The sequence below is a fragment of the Myotis yumanensis genome, unplaced genomic scaffold (genome assembly GCF_028538775.1).
Source record: "Myotis yumanensis isolate MYYU_CA2020_CCGP unplaced genomic scaffold, mMyoYum1.0.hap1 SCAF_3, whole genome shotgun sequence".
NCBI classification, from domain to species: domain Eukaryota; kingdom Metazoa; phylum Chordata; class Mammalia; order Chiroptera; family Vespertilionidae; genus Myotis; species Myotis yumanensis.
Window position 1 is genome coordinate 106,414,482 of NW_027223754.1, and position 24,331 is coordinate 106,438,812.

Genomic DNA, 24,331 nt, shown 5'->3' on the forward strand with positions numbered 1-24,331 from the left:
CAAGGGTTGTTGCAATAATTAAATAAGGTAACACTTTATAAAAGCTAGGGGAGCCTGGCACACAGTAAATATTCTATAACACATTAATATTACAATTATTTCATTTTGCTCTTCACAATGATAGTGTGTGGAGGGGAAAAAGTAACTACTAAAGAGATAGAAAGTGTTTTTTCCCCCAAAAATTTGGAGGTTTCAGAACAATAAAAATTCATATTCTTTTACTACGTGGCCTACCATGTTCATGACCCAAAAAAAACTATTTGGAAACCCATTTTATTCAAAGCCTTACTACTCATGCCTTCCATCCAGAGCTAAATTCTTAGACTTAAAAAAGTCTAAAAAGCCCCCCCCCCTCCCCTTTCCCCTACTTTCTCCCCTCCCTTTTTGTATTTCCTTTTCACTGTGAGCACTGAGCTGTGAGGGCACAGAAACCTGAACTTTGACAAGAAGTTCTGGGAAGGGGTGTGTGTGCAGAAAAATCAACAAATCAGCACCGAGAAGGGAGCCGACTGCTGCTCTGCAGCTTTAGAGAGTAGCGGGAGGGAGTAACAGAATTTGCCCTCTGCAGCTAGCGTCACAGTTCATTAGAGAACACTGTTAAAAATCGATCCACCTCCTCCATCCTCAAGAACAAGCAGTGGCTGCTGGGAAAAGAACTCAGGACTGAGCAAAGGGAACAACTCCAAACTCTGGCAGGTTATAGAGAAGGAGAGAATGGAGCATATGCCATGAAAAAAAATTCACTTTAAAAATTCCCACCTGCCTAATAAACAAAGATTGTCTCCAGACTGAAAACTGTCAAATGATACAAATAGAATATTACTAATTTCTTTTTTAAAAATAGATTTCTATTGATTTCAGAGAGAAAGGAAGAGGGAGAAGACAGAGATAAAAACATCAGTGATGAGAGAGAATCATTGATTGGCTGCCTTCTGCATGCCCCACCCCGGGGATCCAGCCGCAACCCCTGCATGTGCACAGAAATCAAATCATGACCTCCTAGTTCATAGGTCGACACTCAACCGCAGAGCCATGCCAGCCAGGCACTAATTTCTTTAATGTACCACCCACTTCACACCTTTTCTTTCTTTCTCTCCCTTCCCTTCCTCTTTCCTCTTTCCCTTTCCCTTCTTTCCTTCCTTCCTTATTTATTTATTGTAAACACTCGTCAAAGGATATTTTTTTCACTGATTTTATTTTTAAAGAGAGCAGGGGGGTCGGGGTGGGGGAGAAAGGGAAACAACGATGTGAGAGAGACCCATCAATTGGTTGCCTCCTGCAACTGCCCTGACTGTACCCGGGGATCAAACCTGTAACCCAGGTAAGTGCTCTTGATTGGGAATAGAATCTGTGACCCTTCGGTATGTGGGCCAATGCTTTAACCACTGAGAAACATTGGCCAGGGGAACACTTTTTCTTAAATAACATTACAGATACTTCCTATTGCTTGAAACACTTCTAATTCCTATAGAAATTTTCTTTATCTTTTGTTAAAGATGATGCTTGAGAGAAACTTTCTTTTCCTCAACTTTCAAGTTAGGATAAAGCTGACAGATTTATACTACTGACATTCAGGCATACTAATTCCTTTAAGTTTACTTAAGGAGAAGAAAAAATGGCCTAAAGAAAGTAATGTATGTTGTATTTGATTTTAGAAGGCTACAAACTTTTTAATTTGCACAAGAACCAATTGCCATGTAGCAAGTGTCTCAGTCAAAGATGGGGGCGGCTTCTGTATAGGACCCAGAACCTTGCTTACGGAGATGCAAAGCAGGCCCTCTGAAGGATCATCCCAGCTTCTATCCAAGAAAGAATGCCTGGAGTGTAGGCTTAGACTACATGAAGAAACAAGCATACTAGCCTCCAGAAGGCACCGCTGAATTTTGCAGCTGATGCTTTCTAACTTGGTATAAATTAATTTAATCCCAAAGGCCCACCTCTTGCCAATTTAGACTGTAAAATATAAATCAGTTTGAGTGGGTATAATGGTGAGAGACTTTCCCAAAGGCCAGTAGATCTGTACTGCTGCTACTACACCATTCCTCTTAACCTGGACCCATGAAACAGCTGTGTCACTGGTGATAATGTTGGGTACAAACCGAAAGGAAACCAAAATAGCTCCTCCCCTCAAATATGACTGCTACCTTAAAATATCAGGCTAAATGAAAATACAAGTTACACCAATGAATGTGTAAATCTAGAAGAATATGATTTTCTGAGAAGTTATAAATTACCATTGCTGGCTCCAGAAGTAATAGAAGGCTTAGAAGTTTCCCCCCGCCCCCCCTCCCCCCCCCACCCCGCCAAAAAAAGCCTATAACAAAAGCTTCAACATGTTCAGTGAGGTTAGTATTGGACAAGCATGGCCATGCAGAGAAGAAATCTGGAAAAGCAGGTTCTTGGCAGACCATACACAGCCTCAGATACCAGATTGAGTAATCTAGACTTCATTGCTTATGTGTTCCTCGGGCTCCACAGAATACAGGAACCACAAGGTGAAAATGGCACACCTTCCTAGAGTGTCGGTTTTACTTTGATTTTTTTGTTGTTGTCATTGTTTTGCTTAGGAAGATATTTGTAACTTAAACATTTCATAAATTAAAAAAATAAAACAGAAGACTTCATCAGACAACTTATGTTTGGAATTTCTTCAGACCATCACTCTAGACCTCAAATGTTATGCAGTTTTTATTCTCTGCCATTAGGAACTCAGTACTGGGTTAGTTGGAAATTATTTTTGGTACTGGAGAGCCACTAAAAAACAGGGAATGTTTTTGAACAGAGAAAAGAAAGAATAATCAAACTTGGAAGGTTAATCCAGATACGGTTTTCAGGACACATTTTATGGAGAGAGACTAGGCCGCAGTGGTTCTTAACCTTCCTAATGCTGCGACCCTTTAATACAGTTCCTCATGTTGTGATGACTCCCAACCATAAAATTATTTTCGTTGCAACTTCATAACTGTAATTTTGCTACTGTTATGAATCATAATGTAAATATTTGATATGCAGGATGTATTTTCATTGTTCGAGACCTACAGGTTGAGAACCACTGGACTAGGGTGAGAAGATCCCTGATCTAGTCCAAGGAAGAAGTGATGGGGCCAATACTAGAATGATGACAGTAGAAATGGGAAGGATAAAAAGCACAAAGAGAATTTCAGAAGTAGAGTCAACAAGATTTTGCAACTAACAGTATGTGTTAAAAGAAGTAGGACAAGGAAATTTTAGTTAAGTTTAATTCTGTCCCCCCGCCCCCAAAGATTACAATATAAACAAAAATAAAGATGATAAAAGTTGAATAAACGATAGGTGGGAGGGGGATAGAGGCAATAAAGACTTGATGCTTGAAATAAGGTCCTAGAAATAAGCTTCTAGAAGTTTAAGGTGGGCATGTCTGGCCCTAGCCGGTTTGGCTCAGTGGATAGAGCATCGGCCTGAGGACCAAAGAGTCCCGGATTTGATTCCGTCAAGGGCCTGTACCTAGGTTGCTGGCTCCTCCCCGGCCTGGGCCCTGGTCAGGCAAACAATCGATGTGTTTCTATCACATCGATATTTCTCTCTGTCTTTCCTTCTCTCTTCCACTCTCTCTAAAAATCAATGGAAAAATATCCTTGAGTGAGGATTAAAAAATAAAAATAAAGTGGACATGTCTGATTGTGTCCTGCTCTCGTGCATGAGAACGACAAAAATGCATATACACAGAAAACTTCATATGTAACTTTGATGTGTGTAGGGGGCTGAGGGTTGGGGTTCTTTTAACTAAACAATTCAACCAGTTCACCATATTTTGGGGAATGTGACAGTGGGATATGACAGAAGTGGAAAGGCAACCCATGCATATGAATTGCCTAAGTGCCAGGCTCTGTGTTAAGTACAGGAAATGCAAAGAGGATAATGAGAATCTTATCCTTAAGAAACATAAGACATAGAAAGGGGTTAGGAAAAAAATAACTGTTTTCAATTCAATGTTATGATTAGGACAGCAGAAAATGCTGCTGTGGAGATTAGCAAAAGTTGAAGAATGAGTAGCACTCGGCCAGTACACACAAGGGAGCCAGTAAGAGCAAAATGTTGTTTATCTTTAAGAATGAAATGTTAAAAATGAAAATTTAATGATCTGTGCCAAAACCCCTGGTACTGCCCAGTGCCTCCATAGAGGGGTCATGGAATTTTCACAGAGAAAACGGAAAGAAATTAGCCAGTGGGAACAACCGGTCTAACAGGTGAGTGTATGATTCAAGTTTTCAGAAATGTCAGAAATTCAATCAAGAGAAGAAATCTGGAAAGTCAGGACAAATAGGAATGACCAGGATGTGATTATAACTATGAAAATAATACCATTCATTTTTAAAAAAAAAATGGTATAACCAAAAATATGTGTATGCTATTTATAATGGGAAAGATGCCCCAAGGGAGTTTATCAAGTTCTTTATCCTGAGGGAGACACTGTGATGATCTTTGTTGTGAGGCAGCAATATCTAATCAGGCCTAGGAGAAATTATCCCCTCAAGACTAATTCATTCTCTTCTGATACTCAGCTCCTTAATTACTAAGTGGATCTTGGTATTAGGAAGGTGGTATGTGTGAAATGGCAGGTGTGAATATAATGACCATAAAGGTTATCTACCTTGTTTTCAATAAATAAAATGTCATTTTGAGACTCTGAGCCTAATGACATCATTCAGTTATCGAAACTACAAAGCTGAGGACAAGGATTGTTGATCGCAATAGATTAAGATAGAGATCAAATAAGAATGAAAATGCACAGAATAGTGAGGGAATGTTTCAGAAGTGCAACTGGCAAACAACTAAGTATGCTTTTGTTGGGCTGAGGCAAAGATTTTTCAGCAAATTCTTTCACAAAATAAAGTTAAATATAAGTACTCGCTCAATTGTTTTATTTTCAGAGAGCAGTAATTAGGGAAGAGACAATAGCCTGAAATAACCCTAATCAATGCCAGTTTTAGATGTTTACAGAAGTAATCTGATTCAATCCACTTTACAAGGAGACAAAAAGAACACTTTAAAACAGTGGTTCTCAACCTTCCTAGTGCCTCGACCCTTTAATACATACAGTTCCTCATGTTGTGGTGACCCCCCAACCATAAAATTATTTTCGTTGCCACTTCATAACTATAATTTTGCTACTGTTATGAATTGTAATGTAAATATCTGATATGCAGGATGTATTTTCATTGTTACAAATTGAACATAATTATAGTGATTAATCACAAAAACAATATGTAATTATATGTGTGTTTTCTGATGGTCTTAGGCGACCCCTGTGAAAGGGTCGTTCGACCCCCAAAGGGGTCGCAACCCACAGGTTGAGAACCACTGCTTTAAAATGATTCAGCAATTGCTTTGGGTGTAATATAAATTACAAGTGTTAATTGTCATGATAACAATCACTGGAAATAGAAATGTGTAAGTATTTATGTTGAATATATACCTATAGAGCAACTGAAAACCCCAACTATCCTATTAAATGAACAGGTACCTGTGATTTAGGATAAATTTTCAGAAAACAGCATCAGCATCAAAAGTAGATTCAAAACCTTAAGACAGAAGTGAGGCTGAAGTGCTCTAGAAAACTATATTTGAATGTTCAAAAGTGGTTCTAGTGATGATGAACAAATTATTTTTGGAAATAAGAACAGGAAAAAAGCAATTAACCTATATAATAAGGAAGGAATATGCAAATTGCCTGTCAATTCACGACAAAGATGGTGGCACCCACAGCCAATAAGGAGGGAATATGCAAATTGACACTTGTAATTTGCATATTGCAAAGATGGCGGTGGCTGTACTGGGACGCTTGTGTTGTCATGGCGACGATGCAGGTGTTCCGCCCCGCCCTGGCCGCTCCTGGCCTCTGGACAGTGCGTGTGTGCAGGCGCTGAGTGGGGGGACGAGGTGGGATGCCTGTTATGGGGGGTGGGGGGAGGTGCAGGGAGCTACAGGAGAGCAGCAGGGCTGGAGCAAAGGCAGGAGGCAGCTCTGACCATGAGCGAAAGTGGGAGACGGCTCCAGCCTGGAGCGAAGGCCCAGGTCCTGGAAGGAAGCCGGTGCCAGCAGCCAGGGGAAGGAAGGCCTATTCTTGCATGAATCTTCATGCATCGGGCCTCTAGTTTCCAAATTAAAAAAAAATTCATGAAGGCGGGGGGGGGGGGGGGTGCGGCTCTTGTGCATGCCCCCCCGCCCCCCTCTCTGGCCTGTTTGCGAACCGCTTCCAGTTGGTGCTGTTGGCCGGCTCCTGGTTCCCCTGCATCTCTCCAGTGTCCCCGCTTCGCCCCATGATGTCGGTGGACCTCAGCCAGTGGTCCGGGCCCCTGAGCCTGCAGGAAGTGGACCCGCTGCAGGTCAAATACTCCGGAGCAGAGGTCAACGAGCTGGGCAAAGTGCTGATGCCCACCCAGGTTAAGAACTGGCCTACTGGTATTTCATGGGATGGCATTGATCCAAGTAAACTCTACACCCTGGTCTTGACAGACCCAGATGCTCCTAGCAGAAAGGACCCCAAATTTAGGGAATGGTACCATTTCCTGATGGTCAACATGAAGGGCAACGACATCAGCAGTGGCACCATCCTCTCTGATTATGTGGGCTCTGAGCCTCCTAAGGGCACAGGCCTTCACTGCTATATCTGGCTGATTTACGAGCAGGCCAAGCCGCTGAAGTGTGACGAGCCCATTCTCAGCAACTGATCTGGAGACCACCGTGGCAAATTCAAGGTGGCACCTTTCCGCAAAAAGTATGACCTTGGGTTCCCAGTGGCCAGCACGTGTTACCAGGCGAAATGGGATGACTATGTGCCCAAGCTCTATGAGCAGCTGGCTGGGAAGTAGGGGAAAGCCAGAAGACAGACTTTGCCTCAGGGGCCCCAAGCAGTGTTCTCAAGTTCAGTGATGCATGTTGACTTCTCCTCTTCCCTGTTCCCACTCTCACAGGCGAGACCTGAGCAGATAGAGCTGTAGGGTGACTTTTCCTTCTACCTGTCCTTTATAATTGTACAGGGTCACACACCCTGGATTTGTTTTGGTCAAATTTGAGCTCCATTTTTGGGGCTATTTTGGTACTATGATATGGTCATCAGATTGTTAATCCTATATAATAAAAGGCTAATATGCAAATTGACTGAACGGCTGGTAGCTATAATGCACACTGACCACCAGGGGACAGACGCTCAAGGCAGGAGCTGCCCCCTGGTGGTCAGTGCACTTCCACAGGGGGAGCACCACCCAGCCAGAAGCCGGCTCATGGCTGGCCAATGCAGCGGAGGAGGCGGGAGCCTCTTCCGCCTCTGTGGCAGCACTAAGGATGTCTGACTGTGAGAGGGCGCAGGCCGGGCTCAGGGAGCACCCGCCCCCCCCTCACCCCGAGTGCACAAATCTTGTGCACCAGGCCTCTAGTCTATACTAATAAAAGCCTAAGTGGCACTCACACCTTCATGTCATCACAAGAAGGCTGCCCCCACATCATCACAAGATGGCCACCACAAGATGGCTGGTAGGGGAGGGCAGTTGTGGGCGATTGGGCCAGCAGGGGAGGGCAATTGGGAGTGACCAGGCTGGCAGGGGAGCAGTTAAGTGTCAATCAGGCCGGCAGGGGAGTGGTTAGGGGCCATCAGGCTGGCAAGCAGAAGCGGTTAGGGGCAATCAGGCAGGCAAGTGGTTAGGAGCCAGCAGTCCTGGATTGTGAGAGGGATCAGATTGGAGAGGGTGCAGGCTGGGCTGAGGGACCCCCCCCCCCCCCCCCGCAGTGCATGAATTTTTGTGCACTGGGCCTCTAGTATAAGAATAACAACCCAGAATTTAAAGCAGTATCCTTTGAAGAGCAGTAATGGAAAAAGCAATCTGGAGAGTTCCTTTTCTGTTGAGCTACAGGGCTGAGTGAGAGGTTATCTGAAATCCGTTAGTCTGTGCCTGTTAAATTTATCACTCTTTGTTGGTGTAACAAAAGCCAGTCTGGAGTTGCTAAATGTTGTGTTAATTCTGCTGTTTGCTTACATATGAATAAAAATAAAAACGTTGTGTGGAAAAAAAATTTCAAATGTTTATGTAAAATTGCTAAAATACATTTTCCAAATAGAAATTTTTCTATTTGATCTATCATTTATACATATTATGGTAAGTCTATACTCCCCAAAAGTTTTATTGGATCATCTCATTGGGAAGATGAGGTATTGCCTAAATTTAAGCATATGTGATAATTTGAACATGTTAGTACTATTAGGAAAGTAACTTTTGTAGTAGTAGTAACATGTAAAAATAATAACTCATGCATTTCCACTTTTACCCATCCCCATCCAATATCCCATTTATTATCCCAGTTATTTTTAAAAAATATATTTTAAAGATTTCAGAGAAGAAGGGAGAGGGATAGAGAGATAGAAACATCAATGATGAGAGAGAATCATTGATCAGCTGCCTCCTGCATACCCGCTACTGGGGGTCAAGCTGACAACCTGGACAAGTGCCCTGCTCTGGAATCGAACCGTAACCTCCTGGTTCATCGGTCGGTGCTCAACCATTGAGCCACACCAGCTGGGCTATTATTCCAGTTATTAAATACATATTCTTATGGCTTATTAGGCCCCAATCTAGAAGCCATCTTTATAATCTCCAGATCTCTCCTCTCTATTTGTTTTCTCTTTCACCCTCCCTCATCTTCCACAAAAATTGCACTAATTTTGTTTCTGATCATGTGGACTAGTAAAACAATCTGATATTTTCTAGTTAGGTTTAATCTACATCTGCAGTGGGAAATGTCAACTTCATAGTAGGAAGGTTGAAAAATAAGAAAAAATAAACTTGTGAGGGTCCTTTAGTAAAGGATTTGAGTAAAGAATTTGACGGAAACAACTTGTTCATATAGGTAGAAGATAAGGAAAGGAAAGAACAAAACCAAGAAACAGGGTTGCCAGGTGATTGTAACAAAACTATTACTTTTTGTTATATACTTTGTAGAATACTGCAATATTCTAATGACATTTATACATGGAAGACACTGATATCTCTAGGACAGGCCAGAACATTAAAAAACTGTTGGAAAGCTCTGGATCATACACTCACATAAGACTTTTATTCCTCAAAAGTTAAATGAGCATAAAATAAATGTTGGTAGTTACCAAAATTAACTGAAACTGGGCATGGTAAAAGGAATCTCAGAGCAAAGATATTTTTGTCAAACCTCGACTCATTAAGTAGGTGTAGCAGAGTTATAAACTACAATATATGGTCACTTCTCTGACAACTTAAATTTTAAAATAAATGATGTGGATGCCTTTCAAAACACAATGCTAGTCAAATTTATCAGCTGGTCTTAAGCAATGAAAATCCTAATTATTTGCCTCAAACTGATGAAACAGTAGTTCACTTGCAGTGAAAGTGTTCACTAAAATGTGAACCTCAAGAATAGCAAAAAAAAAAAAAAAAAAAAAAAAAAAAAAAAAAAAAAAAAATTACTGTGCAAAGTATTATTGCCAATATTAGTGATGCAAACAAATTTTTATTCCCACCATTCTATTGTAACCAAGTCAACTCTAATGAACTGTTCTCAGCCCTCATCACACCACACGTAAAGCAGCATTTAAATTAGTTGATTATCTTCAATATCTTAAAACACTTTCTTCTCTTGGCTTCAGAACACTTACATCACCGGTATTCCTTTTCAATCTTTGCTGATTTCTCCCTATCACTTCTAATTCTTATTTAAAAATATTTATTGTTGAGAATATTACAGATGTCCCCCATTAATTTCCCCACTGCCCCCCTCCACCCACTTCCCATCCAACCCCAGGACTTCACCACCCTATTGTCTATGTCCATAGGTAATGCATATATGAATAGATGTTTGGTTAATCTCTTCCTACTCCCCTCTCCCTCCCCTTTGAGATTCATCAGTCTGTTCCATGTTTCCATGCCTCTGGTTCTATTTTATTCATCAGTTTATTATTTTCCTTATATTTCTTGTTTGTTTATTTTGGTTTTTAAATTCTATTGTTGATAGGTAAAGTTTTTATTGCCATTTTATTGTTCATATTTGTGATCTTCTTTTCTTCTTAAAGAATAGCCTTCAACATTTCATGTAATACTGGTTTGGTGGTGATGAACTCCTTCAGCTTTTTCTTGTCTGTGAAGATCTTTATCTGAACTTCAATTCTAAATGAGAGCTTTGCTGGGTAATCTTGGTTGTAGGTCTTGCTATTCATCACTTTGAATATTTCTTGCCACTCCTTTCTGGCCTGCAAAGTTTCTGTAGAGAAATCAGCTGACAGTCATATGGGTGCTCCCTTATAGGTACTAACTGCTTTTCTCTTGCTGCTTTAACCCTTAGCATTTTAATTATGATGTATCTTGGTGTGGGCCTCTTTGGGTACCTTGTTTGAGACTCTGTGCTTCCTGGAAGTGTACCAGGTAAGTTTATTTCTTTCACCAGGTGGGAAAATTTATGTCATTATTTCTTCAAATAGGTTTTCAATATCTTGCTCTCTTCTCCTTCTGGTACCCCATAATGCGAATGTTGGTATGTATGAAGTTATCCCAGAGGCTCCTTACACTATCTTCATATTTCTGTATTCTTTTTTTCTTTTTGCTCTTCTAATTGGGTGTTCTTTTGCTTCCTCATATTCCAAATTGTTGATTTGGATTCTTGGAATCCCCTACTCTACTGGTGGATCCCTGTAAATTATTCTTTATTTCAGTTAGTGTATGCTTAATTTCTGACTGGTCCTTTTTCATGTCTTTGATATTCTCACTAAGATCCTTGAAAGTCTCACTAATTCCCTTGATGTTCTCATTAAGATCATTGAGTAACCTTAAAACCACTGTTTTGAACTCTGTATCCATTAGTTTGCTTGCTTCAATTTCTTTCATTTGTAACATGTTTTTGTTTTGTTTTGTCTCCACATTTTGGCTTCTTCCCTGTGTTTATTTCTATGTATTACGTAGAACTGCTATTTCTCTTGGAATTGGTGGGGTGGCCTTGTGTATTAGGTGTGCTCCTGTAGGGCCCAGTGGCTCAGTCTCTCTAGTCACCTGAGCAGGGCACTCTACATGTGCCGTTGTGTGGTTTGTGTGCACAGTCTTGTAGTTGAGACTTGATTGCTGTTGGCATCACTGGGAGGAAATGACCTCCAGGCCAACTGGGTGTGAGGACCGGCTGCATCTATAATGGCAGAGCTGCTGTGTAGAAGACACCCCTATGGGTCAGGACTTGCTTCAGTGAGGCTTTGGTGCTCACTGAGTCTGTCCCTTGAGAGTGTCTCTTGTGGATGTGTAGAGTTGTAATCTGCTATGGTCTGAAGCTGTCCACTGGGTGCACTGGCTCTGGGGTCTCCCAGGAGGTGCAAGGTAAGCCACTGCCTAGGGAAACCATGCTGGAGCTAGAGAGAGATCTGCAGATAGCTGCTACTTGTATTGGGCTAGGACCGTGGTCGGCAAACTTCTGCTTGCGAGCCACATGCGGCTCTTTGGCCCCTTGAGTGTGGCTCTTCCTAAGCCTTAGGAGTACCCTAATTAAGTTAATAACAATATACCTACCTATATAGTTTAAGTTTAAAAAATTTGGCTCTCAAAAGAAATTTCAATGGCTGTACTGTTGATATTTGGCTCTGTTGACTAATGAGTTTGCCAACCACTGGGCTAGGAAGTACCCAGATGAGGCCCAGCTGTGAAGCAAGACAGGTTGGTACTAGTGCCAGGTCTTGGGCCCTTAATTGATAGGTTTGGGCACACTGTCACCAGCTGTTGATTGTTTGAGAGACTTTAGAAAGTCTGAAGCCTGAACCAGGACAGGCCATTCATATGGAAAAGCTGCTGCAAACAGCTTGGGTGGGGCTGCAAATTGGATGTGCAGGGTCTCAGGAAATCACCAGGACAGAGCCAACAGTGTGGGTCATACTGATAAAAACTTGGATATGGCTGCCATTCAACTCTACAATGCAGGGAGGTCCCAGCACAAGAACAATGACCTCTTTGAGCACCCTATCTGGGAGAAAGCTGTCCCTAAGTTCTTGCCCTGATGCCAGATAGTACAGTTCCTCCCCTATTTCCCTGGATTTCCCCAAAGCTGCCTCCCAGCACTGGAACTTGGAGGAAGTGAGATCCTGTTAGTTTGTGCAGAGGCCCTTTAAGAGGAACACCTTGGATGGCAGCAGCCACAATCCCGCTGGTATTTACAGCCTGAAGTTAAGGGGACTTTTCTTCCCAGCTCTGGAACCCTGTGCTAGGGGTCTGGTATGTGGCTAGGACCACCTGCTTCTCACAGGAGGCTTATTTACTTCTCTAGTTGTAGGACTTCCATTTTAGGAGATTCTGAATGATGGTTGTTCTGTATTTTAGTTATAATTTTGATGTGGTTGTGGGAGGTGGTTAGGACAGGCATTTACTTAGCCACCATCTTGTTTCCTTTTCTTCTAATTCTCAATGTTAGAGAATACCTCTGGGATAAGTCCTTGAACTTCCTCTATTAACTGTCCTTGCAGATGTACACCCCCTGACGTAATGAATTAAAACTCTCTCATTTGTACCTCTAGATTTCTCAGAATTCCAAAACTGGTTTACTGAACTGGTTATCTCACCAATGAGTGTCAAACAGGCATAATAAATGTAACATAACCAAATGTGAACTTCTGACTTCACCTCCTTATACTTGCTTCTACTCAGACCTTCCCAGTATCAATAAATGGCATCTTCTTTCAGTTGTTTCATCAGAGCACTGTTCAATAATTGTTGACTCTTTTCTTTCCATCTCATTTCACATACAATCCATTAACAAATCTTGTTTATTATACTTTCAAACCACATACAGAACTAACATATCTTCTCACTACCCTCTCAACTAACTACCCATTGTCTAAGCATAAACTATTTAGTAGCCTCCTAACTAAACTTCCTGCTACTATCCTTGCTGGTTGATATTAACAGTGAACCTTCTAAACTTTCGTTAGACATTGTTTGAGACAATGATTCTACTATGAGACCATTGATTAAGATATTAAGAGTGGCCTGGCCAGTGTGGCTCAGTAGTTGAGCATCAACCTATTAACCAGGAGGTCACTGTTCAATTCCCAGTTAGGGCACATGCCTGGGTTGTGTGCTGGATCCCTAGTGTGGGGCATGCAGGAGACAGTTGGTCAATGATTCTCTCTCATCAATGATGTTTCTATGTCTCTCTCCCTTCCTCTCTAAAATCAATAAAACATATTTTTAAGAAATCGTCACCTATTATGGTGGCTTTGTCAGTCAAAAATAAAAAAAGAGTGATGGAGCATATGACTAGAGACAGATTCTGGACAAGAAACTAAACCATGAATCACGCATTAACAACCTTCACTCCCTCTTCTCAAGGGTCTTAAATGAGGGAAGAATTATAGATGGCGACTCCAAGTTACAAGTGTAAACAGGTAAGCATCATAGTAAAGAGTTACTGAAGACACTAGATTTGCCTTCTGGGCTGGAGGAAGAGGGAGTGTCTATAAAATAAATGTTGCTGACCTAATAAGTAACTTTGGAAATGAGTGAAATCTTTGAGATTAACCAGTTAACTGCCACGCATCCAAAACGGAAACCATCCCCACATGCCACGGTATTTTGAATTTAATTTAAAAAATAAATTTGCAAAGAATGTTATAAAAATAAATATATTACTCACAATTTGGGTGTTCTTGAATATTTTCAGCTAAAAATGCTCATGAAAAATGATTTTAAAGTTGGTCAGGGCTGCCACTTAGGGAAAACACTTTTTTTTTAATAGATATGCGTGGCATGTGGGAAAGGTCTGCCGCTTGTGTCTACAAACACTGATGGCATACAATGGGTTAAAAGGCAAAAGACACTGTAGAGAAGAACTGCTGTATTCTTGTTGATAAAGCTGTTTCCTAGGAGGATATGGCTTAATAATTCTTATACTGCTATATAGTATGCATGTATACTTCAACTGAACAGCCACTTTTCTCACAATTGGAGTGGGAGTTTACAGATAAGTCAAGGGAGAAGGCTAGAATAACCCATGGAGTAAAGAAACAAAGGTCCCTAGAGAAATGGCTGATTGCAGGGCTGGGGCAGCAAATATACAAGATGAGCCAGGAGTATCTTTTACTGTCTGGAAGTAAGAAAGTGCTAAAAACAAACAAAAAACAAAACACAAAACGAAAGAAAACCATCCCATAGCCAACTCAAAGAACTCCCAATGGCCAAAACTGGAACAATTTTAATAACAAAATTAACACACATATTAATTATGGTAGTATAAAACAAAATAAACACTTATGGATTCATACTAAAAAAAATTAAAATAAATGAGGCAAATATAAAACTGTATTGCTAGGGCATAATTTGTGGTTTGATGAAGTATACTGTGGAAGAGAAAAAGTTATTCTCTTTTCTCCCCTCTTAATTAGAAAAGAGAAATGAGCAAGCAGAGTAGAGGGGTGCTGGGGGTGCATATCTCTTATAGGAAGAGAATCTAAGGAGCAGCTCTTGGCAAGGCATGGGACTTTGACTATGAACAACTTGGAGTAAAAGAGTCGGTGATTTACATGAAACATGGAGATTATAAAGGGATTGGGACATAGTGGTAGAGGTTTGTTTGGGGAAATTTGTTTCTATTTTGTTTGTTATCTGTAAACTAATGTACCCCTAGGCAAACACCTGAATATCATAAACTAAGTTGTTACTGATATAATACATGTGGCCCTTCATAGAGACTATTTACAAAAGCTAAAAAGGTGATATGCTTCTCAATAATTTGCTTTAGATATTGAAAATCTATTTGAATAAAGGGTTACTTTAGGGAACCAAGATGGCGGTATAGGTAAACACCTGTACTCATGGCCTCCCACAACCACTTCAATATTACAACCAAAATACAGAACCACCACCATTCAGAACCGCCTAAAATCTGGCTGAATAGAAGTGCTATAACTACAGAAGTAAATAAAGAAGAAAGCACATTGAGACTGGGAGGAGGGGTAGAGGCACTAACCGAGATGGGCCAACAGCCACATGCAGCAGGATGGATATCTCGGCAGTGGAGGCCTTCCGTGAGGAGCAGGGGGTCCCAGCCGCACACCAGACCCTCAGCCCAATTTCAGAGTTGGGAAGAGAATTCCCCGTAACTTTGGGCTGCAAATATCAGTGGAGATTATGGCTGAGTGACATGGAGGCTGCTGGAGACCCAGGCAGTTCCTCTTAAAGTGCTGGTGCATGAACTTTACATGGACTTGCTCCCTCTGAGCTACAGTGCTGGGACATCAGATTGGGGGAATGGAGGGAAATAGAGGGAGGAACTGGATTGTCTGGCATTAGAGCAAGAACTTGGGGGAAGCTTTCTCCCAGAAAGGAAGTGATCTGAGGGATCAGTGTTCCTATGCTAAGAGTGCCCACATCGCAGAACTGACTAGTAGCCATATCTGAGTTTCCATCAGCCTGGTTTACATTGTTCATTCCATCCAGGTGATTCCCAGAGACCCCTGCCCAATCCAACTTGCGGCCCAACCCAAACTGTTTGCAGTGGCTTTTCCATATGAATGGCCTGTCCTGGCTCAGGCCTCCAACTTTCCTAATATCTCTCAAATAAGCATCAGCTGGCATCAGCTAGACCTGGAACTAGCAGCAGCCTGCCTTGATTCACAGATGGCCTTGCAAGGGCACTTCCAAGCCCAACACAGTAGCAGCCATCTGCAGCTGGCTTTGTAGCTCCTGCCTGGTGGCCCCAGGCAGTGGCTGACTTTGCACCTCTCTGGAGGCCCCAGAGCCAGTGCACCTGGGGGACAGCTTCACACCATACCAGATTATGACTCCACATATCCACGAGTGACACACTCAAGGGGCAGACATAGTGAACACCAAAGTCCGACAGAAGCAAGTCTTGCGCCATTGGGGGTGTCTCCTGCAAAGTATCTCTTCAAATGCATTTGCAATTGGTCCTCACAGCCACTGGCCTGGAGGTTCACTCCTCCCAGTGACACCAACAACAAGCAAGGCTCAATGACAACAAAACTGTGCTACAGAGCCCACACAGGGGCACATCTAGAGTGCCCAGTTCATGTGACTGGGGAGGCTAAGCCACTGGGCCCTATAGGACACCTACTACACAAGGTCATTCTACCAATTCCAGGAGACATAACAGCTATACTTAATACACAGAAACAAACACAGGGAAGCAGCCAAAATGTGGAGACAAACATGTTGCAAGTGAAGAAATCCCCCCATCCCCCCCCCCACAAACCCACCTAAATAAAATGGAAGCAAACAAACTAATAGATACAGAGTTCAAAACAATGGTTATAAGGTTGCTCAAGGATCTTAATGAGAACTTCAAGGGACTTAGTGAGACTTTCAAGGATCTTAGCAAGAATTTCAAAGACATAAAAAAGTCAGAAATTAAGCATGCACTAATAGAAATAAAGAATAATTTGCAGGGATTCAACAATAGAGTAGAGGATTCCAGGAATCAAAAAACTATTTGGGGACTATGAGGAAGCAGAAAACACCCAATCAGAAGAGCAAAAAGAAAAAAGAATCCAAAAATATTAAGATAGTGTAAGGAGCCTCTGGGACATCTTCAAACGTACCACCATTCACATTATGGGGTGCCAGAAGAAGAGAGCATGCATGATATTGAAAATCTATTTGAAGAAATAATAACAGAAAGCTTCCCCTACCTGGTGAAAGAGTAGACTTCCATGTCCAGGAAGTGACAACAGCAATCAAGGTTCAACTACAACAGGAGGGTATACACAGCCCACATAGGGGGTGGGGAGGAGCACCTGGAGTGCCGAACTTGGGAGCGTGGGTAATTGAGAAGGCTGTGCCACTGGACACTGCAGGATACCTACTACATAAGGCTACTCTACAACAAACCAGGGAGACACAGCAGCTCTACCTAATACAGTGATGGTGAACCTATAACACACGTGTCAGAGGTGACATGCTAACTCATTTTTTGATTTTTCTTTGTTAAATGGCATTTAAATATATAAAATAAATATCAAAAATATGTCTTTGTTTGCAAATATCAAAAAATTTCTATATGTGACACGGCACCAGAGTTAAGTTAGGGTCTTTCAAAATGCTGACACGGAGAGCTCAAAAGGTTTGCCATCACTGACCTAATACATAGAAACAAACACAGAGAGGCAGCCAAAATGAGAAGAGAAAGAAAAATGTCCACAGGAAAGAACAGAATAAAACTCCAGAAAAAGAACTAAACAATATGGTGTGAAACAATCTACCAGATGCAGAGTTTAAAATACTGATTATAAGGTTGCTCAATGACCTTTGGGGAAGAGTAGAGGAACTTAGAACTTCAACAGTGAGATAGAAAAAAAAAATGTAGATAGAAAACATAAAAAAGAACCAGCTGGAAATGAAAAATACACGAACTGAAATGAAGAATACATTATAGGGTATCAATAGTAGAGTAAGGGAAAGGATCAAATCAGTAATTTGGAAGATAAGGAAGCAATAAATACCCAATCAGAAGAGCAAAAAATATGAGCATAGTGTAAGGAACCACTGGGACAACTTAAAGCATTCCAACATTCCCATCATGGGGGAGCTGGAAGGAGAACAAAAAGAACAAGAAATTGAACACCTATTTGAAAAAACAAAGAAACAAAAAACCTGCCTAAACTTTATTAAGGAAACAATTATTCAAGTCCAGGAGGGGCAGAAAGTCCGAAACAAGATGTACTCAAAGAGGCCCACACCAAGGAACAACAAAATGAAAATGGTAAAGGTTAAAGACAAAGATAGAAACTTTGAAGCAGCAAGAAAAAAGCAGTTAGTACCTACAAGTGAGCTCTCATAAAAATGTTAGATTTCTCAACAGATGTTTGGTAGGATAGTAGGGATTGGCACAAAATATTCAACGGGATAAAAAGCAAGGACCTAAAACCAAGATTACTCTACCCAGCAAAGCTATCATTTGGAATTAAATTCAAAGGACAAATAAAGAGCTTCACAGAGTAGGAAAAGCTAAAGGAGTTCATCATCACCAAACCAGTATTACAAAAAACATGAAAGGGTCTTCTTCAAGAAGGAGGGGGGAAAAAAGGTCAAACCTGATCTGAAGATTCTCCTTTAAACCTACTTTTCCAAGAGTGATGATTATTGGAGAGAGACTGTGTAACAGACAGGTAGCAGAGCCAATGGGGCAGCTGGCTGGAAGATTCTAAGGAGTTGGAGCAAATGGTGAAAAAGGGAGGTTTCATTTGGAGCAGTTGATGGGAAAGGGAGGTTTCTCCATGAGCAGAGGCCTTAAGTAGGAGGGGAGAAAAAGTGGGGCTTCAGAGCTGTGGCAACAAGATGCAGGGACATAGGTTTTCCACATAGGATCCATTCCTGGAAAACTCAGCTGCTGCAGTGAGAACCTAGGCTTTTGGGCACTATTCAGCAGTGTTTTGGAGATTTGGCTCTGTAATTTGAGCTAACTGGGATTTGGCCATACAGCTGTTACATTAAAGGAAGAAAAGCAAGAGTGGTGAGCTTAGATACCAGCCATTTCATTTTCCAGAGAGTTCACAGGTAAGAGTGGGGGACCTACTGTGGCTTTCTGCCTTTCTTGCATGTCATCTCCAGGCCATGAGCTCGGAAGCAGGTAAAGTCCAAAGTTCAGGCTGTCGAGTCAGATAATTGTTTTGTTAAGCATAGTGCCTCCATTTACTTGGCTATATAACTGTGGAAGAGCTACTTAATTATTCTAAATCTCAGTTTTCTTATCTGGAAATTGAGAATATTTATCTCAGAAGGTTATTCTAAGAAATACAATAATGAATGCATACTTGTTAGTTGATAGCAGAATGCACATGACATGCATTGTTTCTCCATCATCCCCTCCTGCCCCTTTGGCTCTTGTCCTTGATTATCCACCCTCCTTGGCAGGCTGACTGGGCAGTTCTGCATCTGCCAGCTCATCCTGGAGGCTGGCTCTCTTGATTCCTATGTATGCTCTATTCAAATATGACCTGATACTAAGGGAAAGTTAGAAATATTGCCAAGTTTCAGGTATCTTTTAAAAAAAGTATATTTTTATTTATTTTTATTGATTTCAAAGAGGAGAGGGAGAGAGATAGAAACATCAATGATGAGAGAGAATCATTGATTGGCTGCCTCCTGCACGCCCCCTACTGGGGATCAAGCCCACAACCCAGGCATGTGCCCTTGACCGGAATAAAACCCGGAACCCTTCAGTCCGCAGGCCGATGCTCTATCCAACAAGGCAAACCAGCTAGGGCATCTCAGATACCTTTTAACGAGATTTTCAAGCACTAGGTACGACAATTATGTAATAAAAAATCCAAATAAAACCCATGGCATTTTAAAGAAAACCCAGAAAATAACATGTTGGCAAAGGTGTGGAGAAATTAGAACCCTTGTACATTGCTGATAGGAATGTAAAATGGCACAGTGACTGTGAAAAACAGTGTGGTGATTCCAAAAATTAAACAAAGATTTCCTATATTATCCAGCAATTCTACTTTTATTATATACTCTAAAGATGTTGATTCAAACATACTCACAGGGACTCAACATATTTGTACACGCATGTTCATAGCAGCTTTATTCACAATCTCCAAAAGGCGGAAAAACCCAAATGTCCATCAATGAATGAATGGCTAACCAAAATGTGGTATATCCATACAATGGAATATTATTCAGCCATAAAAAGAGGAAAAATTTTCACCCTAGCTGGTTTGGTTCAGTGGATAGAGCGTTGGCTTGTGGACTGAAGGGTTGTGGGATCGATTCCGGTCAAGGGCACGTGTCTGGGCTGTGGGCTCGGTCCCCAGTGGGGGGCATGCAGAAGGTAGCCACCAATGATTCTCTCTCATCATTGATGTTTCTATATCTCTCTCCCTATCCCTTTCTCTCTGAAATCAATACAATTTTTTTTTTAAAAAAGGAAAAATTTGACACATGCTACAAATTGGATGAAACTTGAAGACACTATGCTAAGTGACATAAGCCACTAAGTGACAAAAGGACAAACATGGTATGATTCCTCTCAGAGTTGTCAAATTCATAAAGGCAAGAAGTAGAATGATGGCTGTAGGAGACTGGACAGAAGAAGGAGATGAGGAGTTATTGTTTAACTAGAGGCCTAGGGCACAAATTTGTGCACTGCCGGGGGGAGGGGACATGGGAGGTTGGCAGGCCGGAGGGTGTGGCGGGGCAGGGGCTGCGGGCAGTTGGTTGAACCCTGGTTGAGGAGACAATTTGCATTATTAGGCTTTTATTATATAGGATGGGTGCAGAGTTTTAGTTTAGGATGATAAAAATGTTCTGGAGATGATGGTAGTGATGGCTGCACAGCAGTGTGAATGTACTTATGCCATATAACTGTACACGTAAATATAGTCAAAATGATAAATGCTATGCTTTGTATAATTTACCACATAAAATACCCAAAGCTATCATTAAGTACTCTAAACCTCACGTTAAGTGATTGGTAGCTATCTATCCTGTATAATAGAAGGCTAATATGTAAATAAACCGAATGGCAGAACAACAAAACAACCGGGTGCTATGACATGTGCTGACCATCAGGGGGCACACACAGAACATGGCGGGCATTGGCCGTGGTGGGATGGTGGGGCAGGTGAGTGGGGGCCCCAGACCAAGGCGGGGTGCCAGTTGCTGTCATCGGGGAGAGCCTCTGGTAGTTACTAAAAATTCTTTGCGCCCATGCGCCATGGTCCAGCCTGGCGCTCGCACCCGCTGCTGGCGCCGGTCCCGATCACTTGGCGCCATCAGTGGGTGCGAGTGGCAGCTGCCGGCCACAGTTGCCCCTCAGGGCTTCTCTACCTCCCCGTGCTCCTGAGGGGCAACTGGGGACAGCAGCCGCCTCTTGAACCCATTGCCGGCAACAGCCCCGCTCACACTCATAGTCGGCGCCAGAGCTGCTGCTTGCACCGCTGCTGTCACTGGTCCCGATCGCTCCGTGCTATCAGTGTGTGTGAGCAGGGCAGGCACTGTCAGAGCGTGGGAGTGGCGGCGGTGGGAGTGGGGCTGCTGACAGACGGGACCAGGGGCCGTGGTGAGAGGGGCTGGGCGGGGGTGCAGAGGATGGGCTGAGACCCATCCCTGTGCCCACCGCAGCCTTGTGGCCCACAATTCCTTTCAAAGTGCATGAATTCGTGCATTGAGCCCCTATTATATCCAGACAGTCCTCGGGTTATGTCAGACTCGACGTATGTTGTTTCGTGGTTATGTCACCATCTCCCATTTATTTATAAAAAAAAAAAAAGTTCCATCATTTCGATATATGTACATATGTGCTTTATGTTTTTTATTATTTATTTACCACAAGCAAAGGTCAGGAATTGTTATCTTTAAATTTTTTTTACTGTTTCACTTCATTACTGCTGTGTATGTGCTCCATGTGAGTGACGTAGGTGCTTATGTAGGTGGGTTCCGACTTACAGCGAAAATCGCGTTACATTGTGCCGTAGGAATGGATCTCCGATATAACCCGAGGACCTACTGTATATATAAAAGCCTAATATGCAAATTGTCCCCTTGGGAGTTCGATTGCTCACTATGATGTGTGTTGACCACCAGGGGGTGGCACAGAACGAAGGAAGGCCCCAGCCAGCAGCCGGGGAAGGGAGGCCCCGGCTGCCAGCCGGAAGGCCCCGATTGGCCCTGATTGCCAGCCAGGCCTAGGGACCCTACCTGTGCACAAATTTCATGCACCGGGCCTCTAGTCATTTATAAGAGAGGGTAAACACTCACAATTACTCAAATTAAGCCAGTAAAAAGATTTAAATCGTTTAACCCTTCTGTAAATGTATTTAAACTACCAACACAGGGCTTGCCGTATATAGGCAGTCAATAAGTAGTCAGCATTTTTATTATTATTATAATGAAGTATGGCGATAGGCACCCTCTGAAGAGTTGTGGATGGAACAGAAGTCATGTGCAAGAAATCAAAAGGAATATTTTACTCCTTTTCTCTGTAGTGTTAGGAAATTTTGTGGCAAAGATACAAAGTTATAGAGATTGATGTAGATCTTCTCGAGCAACCAGACACAACCAGAATTAAATTCATTTATTTATTCCTTATTTTTTTCATTCATATAAAGTGTAATTAGGTCCTTATTATATGTAACGGTCTATCCTGGGTGATATGGGCATTGTAAATGTGAGCAAAGTTTGAATCCTGACCTCCAGAAATTTATAATCTAGTAGGAGAGATGAGATACACACATATTATAATGTGGTTGGGTATGTCCACAGGTGAACAGCCTTTAACATAGGCTGAGACATAGAGAAAGGAAATGGGTCTACAAATAATGCTTGTGTGTAAAGATCTGAAACTGAGTGCTGGTGGCGGATTTAAAAATTGAGCAGGCTTTTCAGATGTGTTTAGGATTCTTCGTACCCCTCTCATGTTCTGACCCTGCTTTCTCTCTCCTTCCCTTCCTGAGGCGTGGTTGGAGCTCTCCTAGTCTCAGATTACATCGTCCCCTGAGAAGCTGAGCAGATGGCTGCAGCAGCAGTGGCAGGACTGATCCCTGTGCTACACTCCGTGGCTGGTGACAAATCTGGCTACTATTTCGGGCGGCAGCTGTGGTTTGGCTTCATTGCTGTGTATGGAGTGGTAGTGTATGTGGTCCGCATGCCCTGGTCCTCAATTCATGAAGATTTCTGGTGCCATGGCAACATCACCTACCCTTGCTTGATTGAGTGCTTTGAAAAAAGTTTTAGCAGTCCTGTAGTGGGAATTTGGTACTTTTTTTTCTTTATCTTCCTAGCTCTCTTCTTCCTCATGGAATTCTTCATGGCCCAGATTCGGCATAAGCAAGTCAAGGTCAAGTCAGTGGCGCCAGTAGCAGGTGAAGTGGAAGAGGGCTCCATGGTGGGAATCCAGGAGCATGTCCCCTCTCCGAAGAAGTCTATCCTGAATTTCCACCAGGAGAAGATACTTTTGCTTTTGTACCTCCTTTACTTCCTTCTGCAGGTTGGCACTCAGTGCGTGCTTTTGTTTCTTCTCATGAACCAACACCTGCCACTGGTGAGCCAAACCATTATCCACTGCAGAACTGAAAGCTGCCATGGACCCCACCTCTGCCTGATCAGGGGGACCATGGAGAAGCGGATGTCAATCTACACCCTCATCACCTTGTCCTTCATGATCATCCTCTTCTGCTCCGGTTTCTTCATGTATAGTATCCATCATTATCTGTTAAAGGGGCATTCAAGTGCTCAGATTTTGTCTGAATGATATTTGGAAGTTCTGAGAGCCTTTCCTCCTTCACACTCGGAAGTTTGTGTTCCTTTAAATATTGTGTCTGAGGGGAGGGCTTCCTTCTGTAAACCTTCTTAGCTTTCCTCCTTTATAAAATAAACATCTGTTGTTCTTGTTTTCTCTCTCTACAGCCAGGCTGTCAGGCTGTCTAACTATGGGGTGGATGGGACACACTTGACAACATTTTATTGTTCTTTCACAGGTGCTAATTTGGTCTTCACCAGAAGCCTGTGACACTGAACTTGCTACTTCATTTTTCCAGTTATCTTTTAAATCAGGATGAGTTTCCATTGTCTTACAACAATGAGTTATAAAGAGCCAGAGGGGATTGAATGACATGCTCTTGCCCCCCCCTTCTCCCCGCCCCCATTTAGTTGTAAATAAAGAGGAGAATTCTTCTGCACAGGCAACCCTCAGCAGAACCTGCAGGGCAGATTCCCCATGCTCCTAGGTATGGGCCCAGTCTTGCTACCTCACTTGAGTGTCCAGTGAGGACTGAATAAATTCGAATGAGCCCTACTAGGGAGAGTATGTGTGTTGCCAGGGTGAAAATGAGGTTTGGTGGAAGCAATGCACTAGGTCTTATTGTGCCAGAAAGGTGTCTCTCTCAGACCTGACCTCTCTATTTTGAGATATGTTGGAGCCCAGCTCAGGTCCATATGTAAATTACTAATCTCGCTTTGGGGCTCCTGGCTGTAAGCACAGTGTCAGGTGCCCTTTCCTGAGGTTGGCTGTGGCAGATAGATCCCAAAGTGCCCCCCCCCCCCCCCCCCGATTTCCTGCCTCCTGGTGTCCATGCCTTTGTGTAATCCCTCCCTTCTGAGTGCAGATGGAAACTGAAAGGTTGTCATTTCTATGATTACTGAAAGGAGTTAAAGCAGAATTAGTAGATAGGGTAAGGGGTGAAAGGAGGAGGGAGGAATTCGGGAGCTAGCTGAAACAAACAAAAAGTGTGTTTTGCAGGAAGCAGGATGGCAGAAAAACAGGATAGATAGCAGAAAGACGGGGTGTTTAGAAACAAGGATGTTTTTCTTGCAAGTGAAAAACAAAATGTTGCACAAAGGCCAGG

The 24,331-nt window shown here is 42.4% G+C and overlaps 1 protein-coding gene and 1 pseudogene across 2 annotated transcripts in view; one reads left to right on the plus strand and one right to left on the minus strand.

Annotated features, from left to right (window-relative positions):
- CECR2 (CECR2 histone acetyl-lysine reader) overlaps window positions 1-24,331 on the minus strand; it is a 212,275-nt gene that overhangs the window by 66,691 nt on the left and 121,253 nt on the right. The gene's annotated exons all lie outside the window — the stretch shown is intronic.
- Window positions 6,303-6,856, plus strand: LOC139005162 (phosphatidylethanolamine-binding protein 1 pseudogene; annotated as a pseudogene).